This window comes from Oncorhynchus clarkii, chromosome 20 (genome assembly GCF_045791955.1).
Source record: "Oncorhynchus clarkii lewisi isolate Uvic-CL-2024 chromosome 20, UVic_Ocla_1.0, whole genome shotgun sequence".
NCBI classification, from domain to species: domain Eukaryota; kingdom Metazoa; phylum Chordata; class Actinopteri; order Salmoniformes; family Salmonidae; genus Oncorhynchus; species Oncorhynchus clarkii.
In genome coordinates this window covers 54280832-54294914 of record NC_092166.1, presented here as the reverse complement: position 1 = coordinate 54294914, position 14083 = coordinate 54280832, and positions in this window count along the sequence as shown.

Sequence of the window (14083 nt, the reverse complement as noted above, 5' to 3'; positions counted from 1 at the left end):
GTAATCCCCCTGAAAACATCTCGTGATTGTTGTTCTTTGCTATCAATATTTGTTATAATTGGGAATTTGGCTCCCTTATTATAAAAGGTGGCTCACTTTTTCCCTCACAGCCAAGTAAACACAGGAAGGGCAGTGCAGATGCTACCGGGTTGCAGGCAAAGATATTATAAAGTTGGAGATTTCCCACACAACTACAGCCCTGGAGGGCCAGAGTGCAGTACTGTTTTTCATAGTTTCCTTCTAATTGGACTGATTCAGATCTGGATGGGGACACCTGTAACACAAGGGGAATTGGATAGCTCTGCACCTACATTTTAAAATGTGCGTGCAAGATCCCAGCTCAACAATGCGACATAATACGAATAGGAGAAAGTTAAACGTCAATAAATAATACATGGATTATAATGTACAGACTTTTATCCTTTTTCCAGGTGTGATTTGGCAAACTAAATTATTGGGGGCCCCTACAAGGGGACACTCAACACCTCCCTGAAGCTTACCAATGAACCAGAGGCCACCCCTGCTTCCTACCCAGTACCACAGACAGTTATCAAACCATACAGTAGGCCAGCACACTCCACTCTCCTACCTGTAGCTGCCTGATACTGCTTCTCAGGATGTCTTCATTGTTCTGGTGCCTCATTGGATCGGTCTTGCGATTGACTACAGCTGCTTAGTCTTGCTTGCCAGACTCATGGTTGGCACTAATAGACTCATGGTTGGCCATTAATAGATGCTAACTGCTTTAGCGCCCATTAACGATAGTATCTTCTGTCGGGGGCGTTTTGTTAAGACCCCCGACACTCGTTCTGAACGTTAAAATGCATCGCTGGTGGTATGGTTTTGGAAACATAAGGAATATATCTTTCATATCAGCAACAAATAATAATTTAAAAAAGGTTCAATTACTGCACACCTTTATAGGGTTAGCTTAAGTGTTCCCACACAGCCATATCTCCATGTTACATCACTTGGAAGATAGACTGAAGACATTGGGAGGCCAGCCACCTGTACTAATTAACTATCTAGCGTGCTCGGAACACTTGTGTGGAAGTGTAACTGAGGAGGAAGTGTAGTTGGTCAACTGTAGGCACACACAGCTTGTCTGTCTGTGCAAACTGCTACAGCAAGTGTATATCTTTTATATGAAAGATTCATTCTTGTTGATATTAAAGAAAAGAGTCTGAAAACCCTACGTATGGAGAAGAAGTGATCCCCAGGAGCTGACTGATTCCTCCCTTCACTGTTATTTTGCTTCTCCTGCTGCATGCATGCTGTCAGCCTGTTTTGATGTAAAAAGTTCATGTTGATATGCTAATATTGAATGTTGTTGATGTTTACCCTTTCATGGTACAAGTTTGCCTATAGATTTGTAAACCCAACAGAGAAACTGAGGACATGTGCGTCATCTTGTTTCAGGACATTGTCTTTGATGAAGATGTAGGCAGACTTTACATCTTGGGGGATGTTGTACAGTAGGCAACACTTCTGGGAGCATTTGCACCAAATTTTACAGCTGCTGTGCGGCTGACGGGTTGCGGCACTAATAGCTGAGGTTTGCGACACCAGTCCACACTGATAGTCGGTAACAAGTCCAAATACAGTGCTGAAAGGCATAATCAACATAGTGCTTAGTTTACCTAGCTTGCTGGCTAATGCTATGCAGCACAAATGTCAAAAGTCTGACCAATTGCAATAAAGGTTAAAACCAGAAAAAGTATATTTGACAGTGTCAATTAGTTAGTTGCATTAGTAACGAATCAGCATTCCAAAATAGTTTTTATTTAAATGGAACCCTATTAAGAATAACACATTGACGTTCTGGACTTTCGAACACATCTCACGCTTCGTGAAGCCATTGTTCGATCACGGACAGTTATTAGTGAGACAAGTAAATAATGTCATTACTGCCCAATATAACTTTTCTTCATGACCAGTTCAAGTGTATATCCGCGAAGATGTCTTCTTCCTCTGGTGGACATGGATGGGGTCATTGCAGACTTGGAAGGGCGATTCCTGAAAAAAATATTGGGCCAGGTACCCCAACGAACTGTACATCACCCTGGATTACAGACAAAGATTCTGGGTGTCATCTCAGTATGGGAACTTGAAGCGTGATCTGTGTTGAAGTAGTTCTGAACTGTCTATTTTGGCTCCATTCATTGTTCCCTCTATCATTACCAGTCTCCCAGTCTCTGAAAATCATCCTCAGTCTCCCAGACGCTGAAAAGCATCCCCATAGCATGATGCTGTCACCACCATGCTTTTCACGGTAGGGATGGTGATGAGTTGTGCCTGGTTTTCTCCAAACATAGCACTTTGCATTACATTTTTGTCTCATCAGACCACAGAATCTTTTAAAAATGATTTGTATATTATTTTTTTATTGAAGCTTTATTTAACTCGGCAAGTCAGTTAAGAACAAATTCTTATTTACAATGACGGCCTGGCCAAACCCGGACGACGCTGGGCCAATTGTGCGCTGCCCTATGGGACTCCCAATCACGGCCAGATGTGGTAATAAAACATTAGTCAAGACAGAAACCTTGTAGGCTGGAGGCAGAGTGGTGATTGTGTTACCTCTTTCTAACAATAATGGTCTTTGCACTCTCCCTTGCGCATGCGTGTTCAGTGTGCCTGGATAGAGAAACACCTGAGCTATGACTTCTTGGAGCAGATCTTCCTGACCTGAGACAAGACAATGGTGACTGGGGACATCCTCATAGATGACACGCCAGACATCCGAGGCGAGTCGAGTGTTTGTAGCAAAGCTGGAAAACTGGGTGTGTCTAAATGTATGTGTTTTGCGTTTATGTGATGGTGCCATATGCATGCTACTTTGTCATACATTTAGGTATATTACAGTTTAGTTTGTTGGTAGTTAGTACTCCAGACCGTTAGATTAATTGAAAAGCATTACATGACCTTTGTGATGTGCCTCTGTTGTAGGTGTAGAGCCCAACCCAACCTGGGAGCACATCCTGTTCATTGCCTGCCACAACAAAAAAATTTAACCCCCAGCTCCAGCCAGCGCCTGCTCTCCTGGGCCCATGACTGGAGGGCCATCCTGAAGAGCAAGAGGCGCTGAACCCTTAAGCACACACACCAACCTCCCCTTCTCCACCCTGATGACCTACACTACATTGGGGTTCAACTGCTAGAGTGAATACCTCCACTAACTTCTCCAACTTGAAGTGAAGTAAGTATTCATCTGTTTGACCACTAGGGGGCACACATAGACTGAAGCATGAGGTAGAAATAAGTTGTGTGCCGATCTCATCCTACTCGTCATCGTATCTGTTTTATCACACATCATACTCGTAATCGGATTTAATCGTGATCGGAAAAACCCAAAAGTGTGCTTTAAATGCGGGTAAAGCCTATACCTTCAGGGCGCATTACTGCGGTATCACTCAAATGTGCATCGTTATGCCCCTTCACTCATTCATGCACACATTGTTAAATGACCCAGACAAATGCACATGATTTACTTACTTAGTCCTATTCAATTATCAATGAAACAGGCTAATAAATAGCCTAATGCATGACTGGCTACTATTGCCTGCATGTATTCCAGACACAGGTTTAGATGAAGGTAACGCTAATCAAATCAAATCAAAGTTTAGTTGTCACTTGCGCAGAATACAACAGGTGTAGGTAGACCTTACAGTGAAATGCTTACTTACAGGCTCTAACCAATGGTGTGAAAAAAATAAATAATAAAAAGGTGTGTGTGTGTGTGTGTGTAGGTAAGTAAAGAAATAAAACTAACAGTAAAAAGACATTTGAAAAAAAGAGTAGCAAGGCTATATACAGACACCGGTTAGTCGGGCCAATTTAGGTAGTAGGTACATGAATGTATAGTTAAAGTGACTATGCATATAAGATAAACAGAGAGTAGCAGCAGCGTAAAAGAGGGGTTGGGAGGGGGCACACAATGCAAGTGGTCCGGGGAACCATTTGGTTACCTGTTCAGGAGTCTTATGGCTTGGGGGTTTAAAACTGTTGAGAAGCCTTTTTGTCCTAGACTTGGCACTCCGGTACCGCTTGCCATGCGGTAGTAGAGAGAACAGTCTATGACTGGGGTGGCTGGGGTCTTTGACAATTTTTAGGGCCTTCCTCTGACACCGCCTGGTGTAGAGGTCCTGGATGGCAAGCAGCTTTGCCCCAGTGATGTACTGGGCCGTACGCACTACCCTCTGAAGTGCCTTCCGGTCGGAGGCCGAGCAATTGCAGTACCAGGCAGTGATGCAACCGGTCAGGATGCTCTTGATGTTGCAGCTTTAGAACCTTTTGAGGATTTCAGGACCCATGCCAAATCTTTTTAGTTTCCTGAGGGGGAATAGGCTTTGTCGTGCCCTCTTCACGACTGTCTTGGTGTGTTTGGGCCAATCTAGTTTGTTGTTTATGTGGACACCAAGGAATTTGAAGCGCTCAACCTGCTCCACTACAGCCCCTCCTCCCTATAGGCTGTCTCGTAGTTGTCGGTGATCACTGTTGTCTCATCTGTAAACATAATGATGGTGTTGGAGTCGTGCCTGGCCATGCAGTCGTGGGTGAACAGGGAGTACAGGAGGGGACTGAGCACCCCTGGGGAGCTCCAGTGTTGAGGATCAGCGTGGCAGATATGTTGCTACCTACCCTCACCACCTGGGGGCGGCCTGTCAGGAAGTCCAGGATCCAGAGGGAGGTGTTTAGTCCCAGGATCCTTAGCTTGGTGATGAGCTTTGAGGGTACTATGGTGTTGAACGCTGAGCTGTTGTCAATGAACAGCATTCTCACATAGGCGTTCCTTTTGTCCAGGTGGGAAAGGGCAGTGTGAAGTGCAATAGAGATTGCATCATCTGTGGATCTGTTTGGGCGGTATGCAAATTGGAGTGGGTCTAGGGTTTCTGGAGTGGGTCTAGGGTTTCTGGAGTGGGTCTAGGGATGATGGTGTTGATGTGAGCCATTACCAGCCTTTCAAAGCACTTCATGGCTATGGACGTGAGTGCTACAGGTCTGTAGTCATTTTGGCAGGTTGCCTTTGTGTTCTTGGGCACAGGGACTATGGTGGTCTGCTTGAAGCGTGTTGGTATTACAGACTCAATCAGGGACATGTTGAAAATGTCAGTGAAGACACCTGCCAGTTGGTCAGCACATGCCCGGAGCACACGTCCTGGTAATCCGTCTGGCCCCGCAGCCTTGTGTATGTTGACCTGTTTAAAGGTCTTACTCACGTCAGCTATGGAGAGCGTGATCACACAGTTGTCCGGAACAGCTGATGCTCTCATGCATGCCTCAGTGTTGCTTGCCTCAAAGCGAGCATACAAGTGATTTAGCTCATCATGTAGGCTCGTGTCACTGGGCAGCTCGCGGCTGTGTTTCCCTTTGTAGTCTGTAATAGTTTGCAAGCCCTGCCACATCCGACGAGCGTCGGAGCCGGTGTAGTATGACTCAATCTTAGTATTGACGCTTTGCCTGTTTGATGGTTCGTCGCAGGGCATAGCGGGATTTCTTGTAAGCTTCCGGGTTAGAGTCCCGCAACTTGAAAGCCAGCAGGCAACTTCAAATAATATTTTTGCAGGAATCTCCTTGCGAATGATTTTGCCAAAGATTGTATCACCGCCGGGCTGGGCAACCTGAGCTTTTGCTATTCGCTCAGTGCGAATGTTGCCTGTAATCCATGGCTTCTGGTTGGGGTATGTACATACAGTCACTGTGGGGACGACGTCCTCAATGCACTTATTGATAAAGCCAGTGACTGATGTGGTGTATTCCTCAATGTCATCGGAAGAATCCCGGAACATATTCCAGTCTGTGATAGCAAAGCAGTCCTGTAGTTTAGCATCTGCTTCATCTGACCATTTGTTTATAGACCGAGTCACTGGTGCTCCCTGCTTTAATTTTTGCTTGTAAGCAAGAAATCAGGAGGATCGAGTTGTGGTCGGATTTACCAAATGGAGGGCGAGGGAGAGCTTTGTACGCATCTCTGTGTGTGGAGTACAGGGGATTTAGATTTTTTTTCTCCATCTGGTTGCACATTTAACATGTTGATATAGATTTGGTAGAACTGATTTAAGTTTCCCTGCATTTCCCTGAATTTCCCTGAATTAGCTAGGCTAATTCGCTTGCCCCATATATTGTTTCACTTTCGAGAGGAGCAAAACTTTTCCCTCCTGACACTTATGCCACAACATTTGTACAATCAAAATAAACAATCTACATTTGCCATTTTATTTTCTACTGATCTGTTTGCTCGGTAAACTTGTCTGGGCTAGAGTAAATAATAATAGCAAGCAAGCATGGGTTTGGATCACGATTTAATGACAGACGTCGTCAACGATGGAATATGGACAGACAAAGTAGGCCTACTAAGCAACCGTAAGGCCTCAGCAAAGTCGACAGGAAATAACTAGCTATGGATTCTGTTTCATACGCGATGTTTGGAGGAGGGGAGTTTTCGATCACAAATAATTACAAAAAAACACTTATTTTTTTCATAATCGTATTTGGAAAATTCATCTCTATTACGGTACTCGTTTTGTCCGAGTACTCGGCACATCACTAGTAAAAAAATAATGAAAATTATTTTACTGTTTTCAGAGTTTACTGTTTTTACACACTCATTATAGTTGTTTGGGTATCTATATTATCAGTTGTCTGTCTGTATGGTTTTGGAAAGTTTTGCAGCTGTCACGACTTCCACCAAGGGTGGCTCCTCTCCCTGTTCGGGAGGTGCTCGGCGGTCGTCATCGCCGGCCTACTAGCTACCACCGATCCATTTTTCTTATTCGTTTGGTTCTGTCGGTTTCTTACACCTGTGTTCTATTGAGTTAATTTCTGTGGGTTTATTAACCTCGTTGCCTGCTGGTATTTTGTGCGGGATTATTTCTGTGTTTTTTTTTGTTGGTGCGTGTGCTAGATTGCATCACAGGCTATTCTCACGGTTGTTTGTGCCGTTGTGATTTAAATTAGGAGTCACTTCGAATTCCTGTTTTGTTGGGCGCCTTCGTTGGGTTTGTTTCCTGACCAGTTTTGTTGTGTTTTGGGATTTCCAAATGAATATTTTCTATTTGGACCTCAGTGCTCTCTTGCACCCACCTCGTCCTAGTGAGGCACCTTACATCAGCCTGTGTTTTGACAATTTGGGAGAATAGAAAATAATTTCAAAGGGATAAAATGATCCATTTTAAAAGTGGTCTAGAGTTGTTTAGTGTGGTGTGCACACTTAACCATCGATTAAGCACCATTCCTTATCAACTGACAGAGAGACTTACTATCACTCCACCCAAAGGCACACATCATTGCAAAATGTTTAAATAGTCACCACTGTCAATCACCTGAAATATATAACACACGCATACACATTATGTATGTTGACAAGTACATTGGCCCAAGGACCATAGGGCTCTGTTTTACATGTACTGTATGGGAATGACTCCATATTGTAAATGTTGTTTTCCGCCATTGTGCCAACATACTGTAGATCAAATGGTAGCCTATATATATGTTTTCAACCTAGTTGGGTCGATTATATAGAGGGTTATACAAATGAATATGTTTTCAAGATGCATGTAGTTATATGCATCCTTACCAATCCACATGCAGGTATAAGGAATGACAGATATAATTAGGTGGCATGATTTAAAATGCATGTTAAATATATAACAATTATAAAAGTTCAAGAAAGTGAATATACTTAATTTTTCTATATACATAAAAAAAAAAAATCACATATTTTATTTCAACATTGTTGTTCATCTAAGCGTAACTTATTTGCATTAGTCTTTTATGTGTCTTATTGTTAGAGAGACAAACAAAAAAAACTTAACCTCAAAATATCCTATACCCTCTGCTGTGAACAAATATGGTCAAGCTCTTCCATCAAAAAGCATGTATATCTCTTTTCAGGCCTGGCAGTATATTCACAGTGGTCTAGTGAAGAACTTATGATCAAGTTGCCTTTATTAACAAAGAGCAACACTGATTGCGAGCCAACAACTAAACGGGTAACCATTTTGTGATTTTTGTTGCAATGGTGTCAGCTATTGCTGCCACTTCCTAAAATGTGGTCGCAGGCAGCATTGTCAATGGCCTATCAAGCTTCTAAAATGTTTCATCCATCACTCATACTGAGATGATTTTCTGTACAGTACTTACACCTAGCTGAATGTCTCTAGCTTCTAATTAAGTTTTACAAAATCATTTGAAATTGGTGCTAAAATGTTGTTCATTGCTAGTTCACCTATTGTGAGTGTCCTTTCCCCCAGTGATTCACAGAGCGGGCGTAGCAAGCTTTGGCCTGACCTCTATACGGCTCTGGTTCTAACTGTTTTCAATCTAACCGTATCAGCATGATGTTGTAGCTAACTCATTTGAATCTTGTTTCACACAATGCCTTTGTACCAATGCCCCCTCCTTTCCTCTCCTCCTATCGCTGGTCTTAATCAAATTGTAAAAGCACTGGTAGGCTTTTCTTGTAATGATTTTTAACCTTCCAAGTCTCTTTACAGTTGTCATGAAGGGAAGGAGATTAGGAAAATAATGTTGTCAAGACTGTTGGACAACAAGTGTTTGCCCTGATGATGACTGTCTCTGGGGCGAGTTAGGGTTAAGCGATGTGTGTGTCTACTGTCCACTGCCCAGTCAACCACTGCATCTCACAAAGCCTCTTCACATGTCACTGCATCTTGTCAATGATTGTCTCGTGTCTTTGGTGTTGAATAATATGCCAATGTGTTTTTTTTTTGCAGAACAGAAAATATACCAAATGTCGCCATTAACAACAGATTGAATAAAGAATGCAACATATTGAAAATATAGGGTATTCAATGATTTATTGAAAGTTTTACATGATACATGATCCTGTTAAAGGTCAAGTAGGAAACATGTTTTGAGTTAGGGGGGGAAAAATATCCAGATTCAGCACTAGGGGCCACTCTTACCATGCACTTCAGACCCAGGCTCAACATGTGCATTTTCTGTTTGTTTTGGTGTTTCAGATTTTTTTGTGCCCAATAGAAATGAATATGAAATAATGTACTGTGTCATTTTGGAGTCACTTTTATTGTAAATAAGAATATAATGTTACTAAACACTTCTACATTAATGTGGATGCTACCATGATTACGGATCGTCCTGCATTAATCATGAATAATGAGTGAGAAAGTTACAGAGGCACAAATATCATACCCCCAAGACATGCTAACCTTTCACCATCACAATAACAGGGAGGTTAGCATTTTTTGGGGAGGAAGGGGCGGGGTATGTTTTTTTTGGTGAAGCCAGCCATATTGGGGAAGGGTTATTTTCCTTCGCCGCCCACCAGAACAGTGCACAACTCAGGGAGGTCCAACCAGTACACAGAATCACAATGTTGTGTCCCAAAACTAAGTGTAAAAACCTACAGAGTACTCAGAAATGTTATTGAACGAGGGAGGCCTACAACCAAACATAAAACATATATAAATAAGGGAGGTTTGTGTGGGCAACAAACTTTTGAGAAACAATATTTGTGCAGTCTTTATCTAGCATGTAGGCATTGTTATTGTACGTTTATTTACTAAACGGTTCCCTTTTAGATTTCCAGGAAGACGGACCATGGAACAACTCACATAAAAAGAAACGGCATCACCAAATGGAATATTTGTCCTAATTGGGATCCAAATGAAGAATGAAGTACTGTGTAGCCATGGAAAGTGTTGAACTGTTATGTAAACATACTTGGTAATACATAGATAGTATAGTGCAGTGGTGGAATGCCAGCAGTTGTGTGTTGTAAGGTGTTGTAAGGTGTTGCAAGGTGTTGTAAGGTGTGTGAGTCTTTGGATTTAGCAGCCCGGTAATTACTAGATATTAACAAGGTAAATACCTAGGAACAAAAAGTAAATACATGGTAACAATTTAGTACCAAACGTACTTCCCAGGAACCAAGCAAGTAGGTGCTACATATTTAATTATTAAATACAAAATAATAAAATGTAATGATATAGTATTCCCCTTTAGCCCAAAGGTAAGTATTGAAGACCTTATAAGTAAGTACAATGTCTATTTGCGCACCTACTGGATGGAAACTACAAATGTAATGGCTGTGCTCAATGCAATGGCACTTATAAATGTAGATCCTTCAAACACAACCAAACAGGGAAACAGATCCCAATCAAAGGTGTTATCACGTGCTCCACTACGGCAGTTACTTATCTTATAACTTGTCCTTGTGGTAAAAATGATGTGGGTAAAACAAAGTGCAAATTAAAAGTACGTATCTCGGAGCATCGTAGCACCATTTGGTGCAAAAACTCGACTTACCCAGTTGCGGCCCACTTTTTGGAAGAAAACCACTCGATTTCGTCTCTACTTATATTGGCATCGAACATGTCACCCACCCTAGGAGAGGGGGTGACCTCGACAATTTATTGTTAAAACAAGAGGCTGTCTGGATCTTTAATTTAAAGACCCTTGCTCACTACGGTCTCAACGTAGACTTTGACCTGAAGCCATTATTGTGATTTTGCTCATGTAAATGTTTAGGCTAATGTAGTCAAATTGTATCTATGATCGTACGCTATCCATTTATGTTTTTTGTATGCTCTTTTAATATATGAGAATTAACCAATGATATCAGGCCACACCCAGCCATGATTACAGACACCTGTGTGTGTCTTTTGACACTATATAAATGAGTCATCCCGCAGTGTTTGTCATTATACCCTGATGAAGACAACTTGTCTGTCGAAACATTGAACATAAATATTGTTGCATCTGCGCTCCTAGAGTGTGCGGCTCTCCTTTATTTGTTTAAGTGTTCCGCTAGCCAGCAACTTGCCTAAATAGGTGTACGTTTCTTTCGCTATTGCTAGGCAACCATTTTCAGGTCTTGCCATAGATTTTCAAGTTGATTTAAGTCAAAACTGTAACTCCGTCTGTCAATGGTGTATTGGAGGCGAAGTCAGGTGCAGGAGAGCAGAGTATAATGAACAGGCGCACTTTTATTATAGTTCCAAAACGAGAGCACTACATAAATCATACGCACTCAAAAAAAATGGAACATAAAAGTAAAGCGCGTAAACTCACACCACTTAACAATGACACAATACACACAAAACATGATGGGAAAAAGAGGGTTAAATACAAGTAGATTGATTGGGGAAATGAAAACCAGGTGTGTATGGAAACAAGACAAGACAAATGGATATTTGAAAAATGGAGCGATGATGGCTAGAAAGCCGGTGACATCGATCCCGGAACGCCGCCCACACAAGGAGAGGAGCCGATTTCGGTAGAAGTCGTGACACTGTCACAACATTCACTGTCTTCTTGGTAAGCAACTACAGTGTAGATTGGACTTGTGTTTTAGGTTATTGGATATATTTATGTATTTCCGGATATCAGATATTTTACAAGATATAAGGAGCAGACATGTTCCAGATATGCATGTCCTTAATTTCATATGCGCAGCAACAATATTCTCCTTAATGGGACAGTTTCTACGTGCATCCAATGTGGACCTCAAAAATCTCACTGCTACTGTATGAGTCCAGGGAGATATCTGAGGTGAGATAAATTGAAGACACGAACCTGATGCGTGTGCACCCACTTATATTATATCTGTTGCATGAAAGAAAAATATGGATTTGATATTTGTCAAATTATTGAGCATGTGCTGAAAACTCAGAAATGCATCAGAAATCCTCCTTATTTTCAGCATATCGAAAAGCATATGAAGATCTGCATATGCACCTCAGCCAAGAGAAGCATTTGTGGAATCAATATAGCTTCATATCTCGAATGTGCTGAGAAAACACATGCGATGTACAGTGCCTTGGGAAAATATTCAGACCCCTTGACTTTTTCCACATTTTGTTACGTTACAGCCTTATTCTAGAATTAATTAAATAATCCTGCTGAGTTTGACAGCGGTCTGCCATTTCACACGAGACTTCCCACCAATAAATCTAGCACTAAAATATGGTGTTTCGGACAAAAGTTGGATTCAGACGTTTATTTGATAGCGAGGGACACATTTCACTTTTATGTCTGGTAAGTAGAGTTCCTAGAGTTTATATATATATCTTTGTTGACGGGAAACTTTTTTTTCCGTTGCCACCCACCAGATCCATGCACAACTCAGGGAGTCCAACCACTACACAGACTCCCAGTGTTGTGTCCCAAAGCTTTCCCTATTGACAGACTTGTGAAAACCTACAGAGTACACAGAAATGTTGTTGAAAGAGGGGGGCCTACAACCAAACATATAAATTATATGTAAATAAGGGACGTTTCTGTGGGCAATATGTGTGCAGTCTTTATCTAGCATACAGTATAAGAATCATTATTGTACTTTTTCCATTTATTTACTAAACTGTTCTCTTTTCCTGGATATCTATGCTCCTTACAGTTTTCACTTCAAATTAGCAGACCTAACAGGAAGGTAAATATCTAGGAAGACGGACCATGTGGGAAAAAATCACATAAAAACAAAGTAGAAAGATCTAGTATATTTTTCCATTTGGTGAATCAGTCTGAAAGGAAAGGACATTTCCTCTACGGTGGATGACACACCCGTAATTCCTATTTGAATCTAGCCAGAGTGAGGGTATCTAAAAATTTGAACTTTTAATCACTTCCAACCAGCATTGAGAATGATTGCCGGATAGAGAAGATGTTATATTGAGACTACCTAAATCATATAAACTGGAACAACCGTCTCAGTAATGGGTGCATAAAGTCCAAACACTAACAGATTGGATTAGTTTAGAAAAGGGTATGTTATTTATGTTTGTGTAGCATAAGATTAATCAACCAATCAATGTACATGCAAAAACACAGGTATTGAAACAAACAATTCTGAAAATCAACCTGCAGTCGAGCATGCTAGGAAATATGATCGTGATGGGCGTGGTTTTGAGAAAACATACATTTGTAATTTTACTCAAATAGCATGTTCAAATTGAGCTCACTTTGAGCAGAGTTTGTTGATTCAACGTACAATTGTAAAGGCCAATTCAAACGGACATATAAGGTGAGTTAAAATGAACACACAACAATAAGGGCTACATAGCGAATATAACAAATACAAATTTCTTATGGATTCTCAGGTGTACAACTTACAGTGAAATGCTTACTTACGAGCCCCTAACCAACAACGCAGTTTACATTTTTTGGGGATAAGAATAAGATATAAAGGTAACAAGTCTGGGTAGCCATTTGACTAGATCTTCAGGAGTCTTATGGCTTGAGGGTAGAAGTTGTTTAGAAGCCTCTTGGACCTAGACTTGGTGCTCTGGAACTGCTTGCCGTGCTGTAGCAGAGAGAATATTATATGACTAGGGTGGCTGGAGTTTTTGACAATATTTAGGGCCTTCCACTGACACCGCCTGGTATAGCGGTCCTGGATGGCAGGAAGCTTGGCCCCAGTGATGTACTGGGCTGTACTGGGCTACCCTCTGTGGTGCCTTGCGGTCGGAGGTCGAGCAGTTGCCATACCAGGCAGTGATGCAACCAATCATGATGCTCTCGATGGTGCAGCTGTAGAACCTTTTGAGGATCTGAGGACCTATGCCAAATCTTTTCAGTCTCCTGAGGGGGAATAGGTTTTATCGTGCCCTCTTCACGACTGTCTTGGTGTGCTTGGACTATGTTAGGTTGTTGGTGATGTGGACCCCAAGGAACTTGAAGCTCTCAATCTGATCCACTACAGCCCCGTCGATGAGAATGAGGGAGTGATCGGTCCTCTTTTTCCTGTAGTCCACAATCATCACCTTTGTCTTGATCACGTTGAAAGAGAGGTTGTTGTCCTGGCACCACACGGCCAGGTCTCTGACCTCCTCCCTGTCTCGTCGTTGTCGGTGATCAGGCCTAACACTGTTGTGTCATCGGCAATTTTAATGATGGTGTTGGAGTCGTGCCTGGCCATGCAGTCGTGGGTGAACAGGGAGTACAGGAGGGGACTGAGCACCCCTGGGGAGCTCCAGTGTTGAGGATCAGCGTGGTGGATGTGTTGTTACCTACCCTTACCACCTGGGGGCGGCCTGTCAGGGAGTCCAGGATGCAGTAGCAGAGGGAGGGGTTTAGTCCCAGGGTCCTTAGCTTATTGATGAGC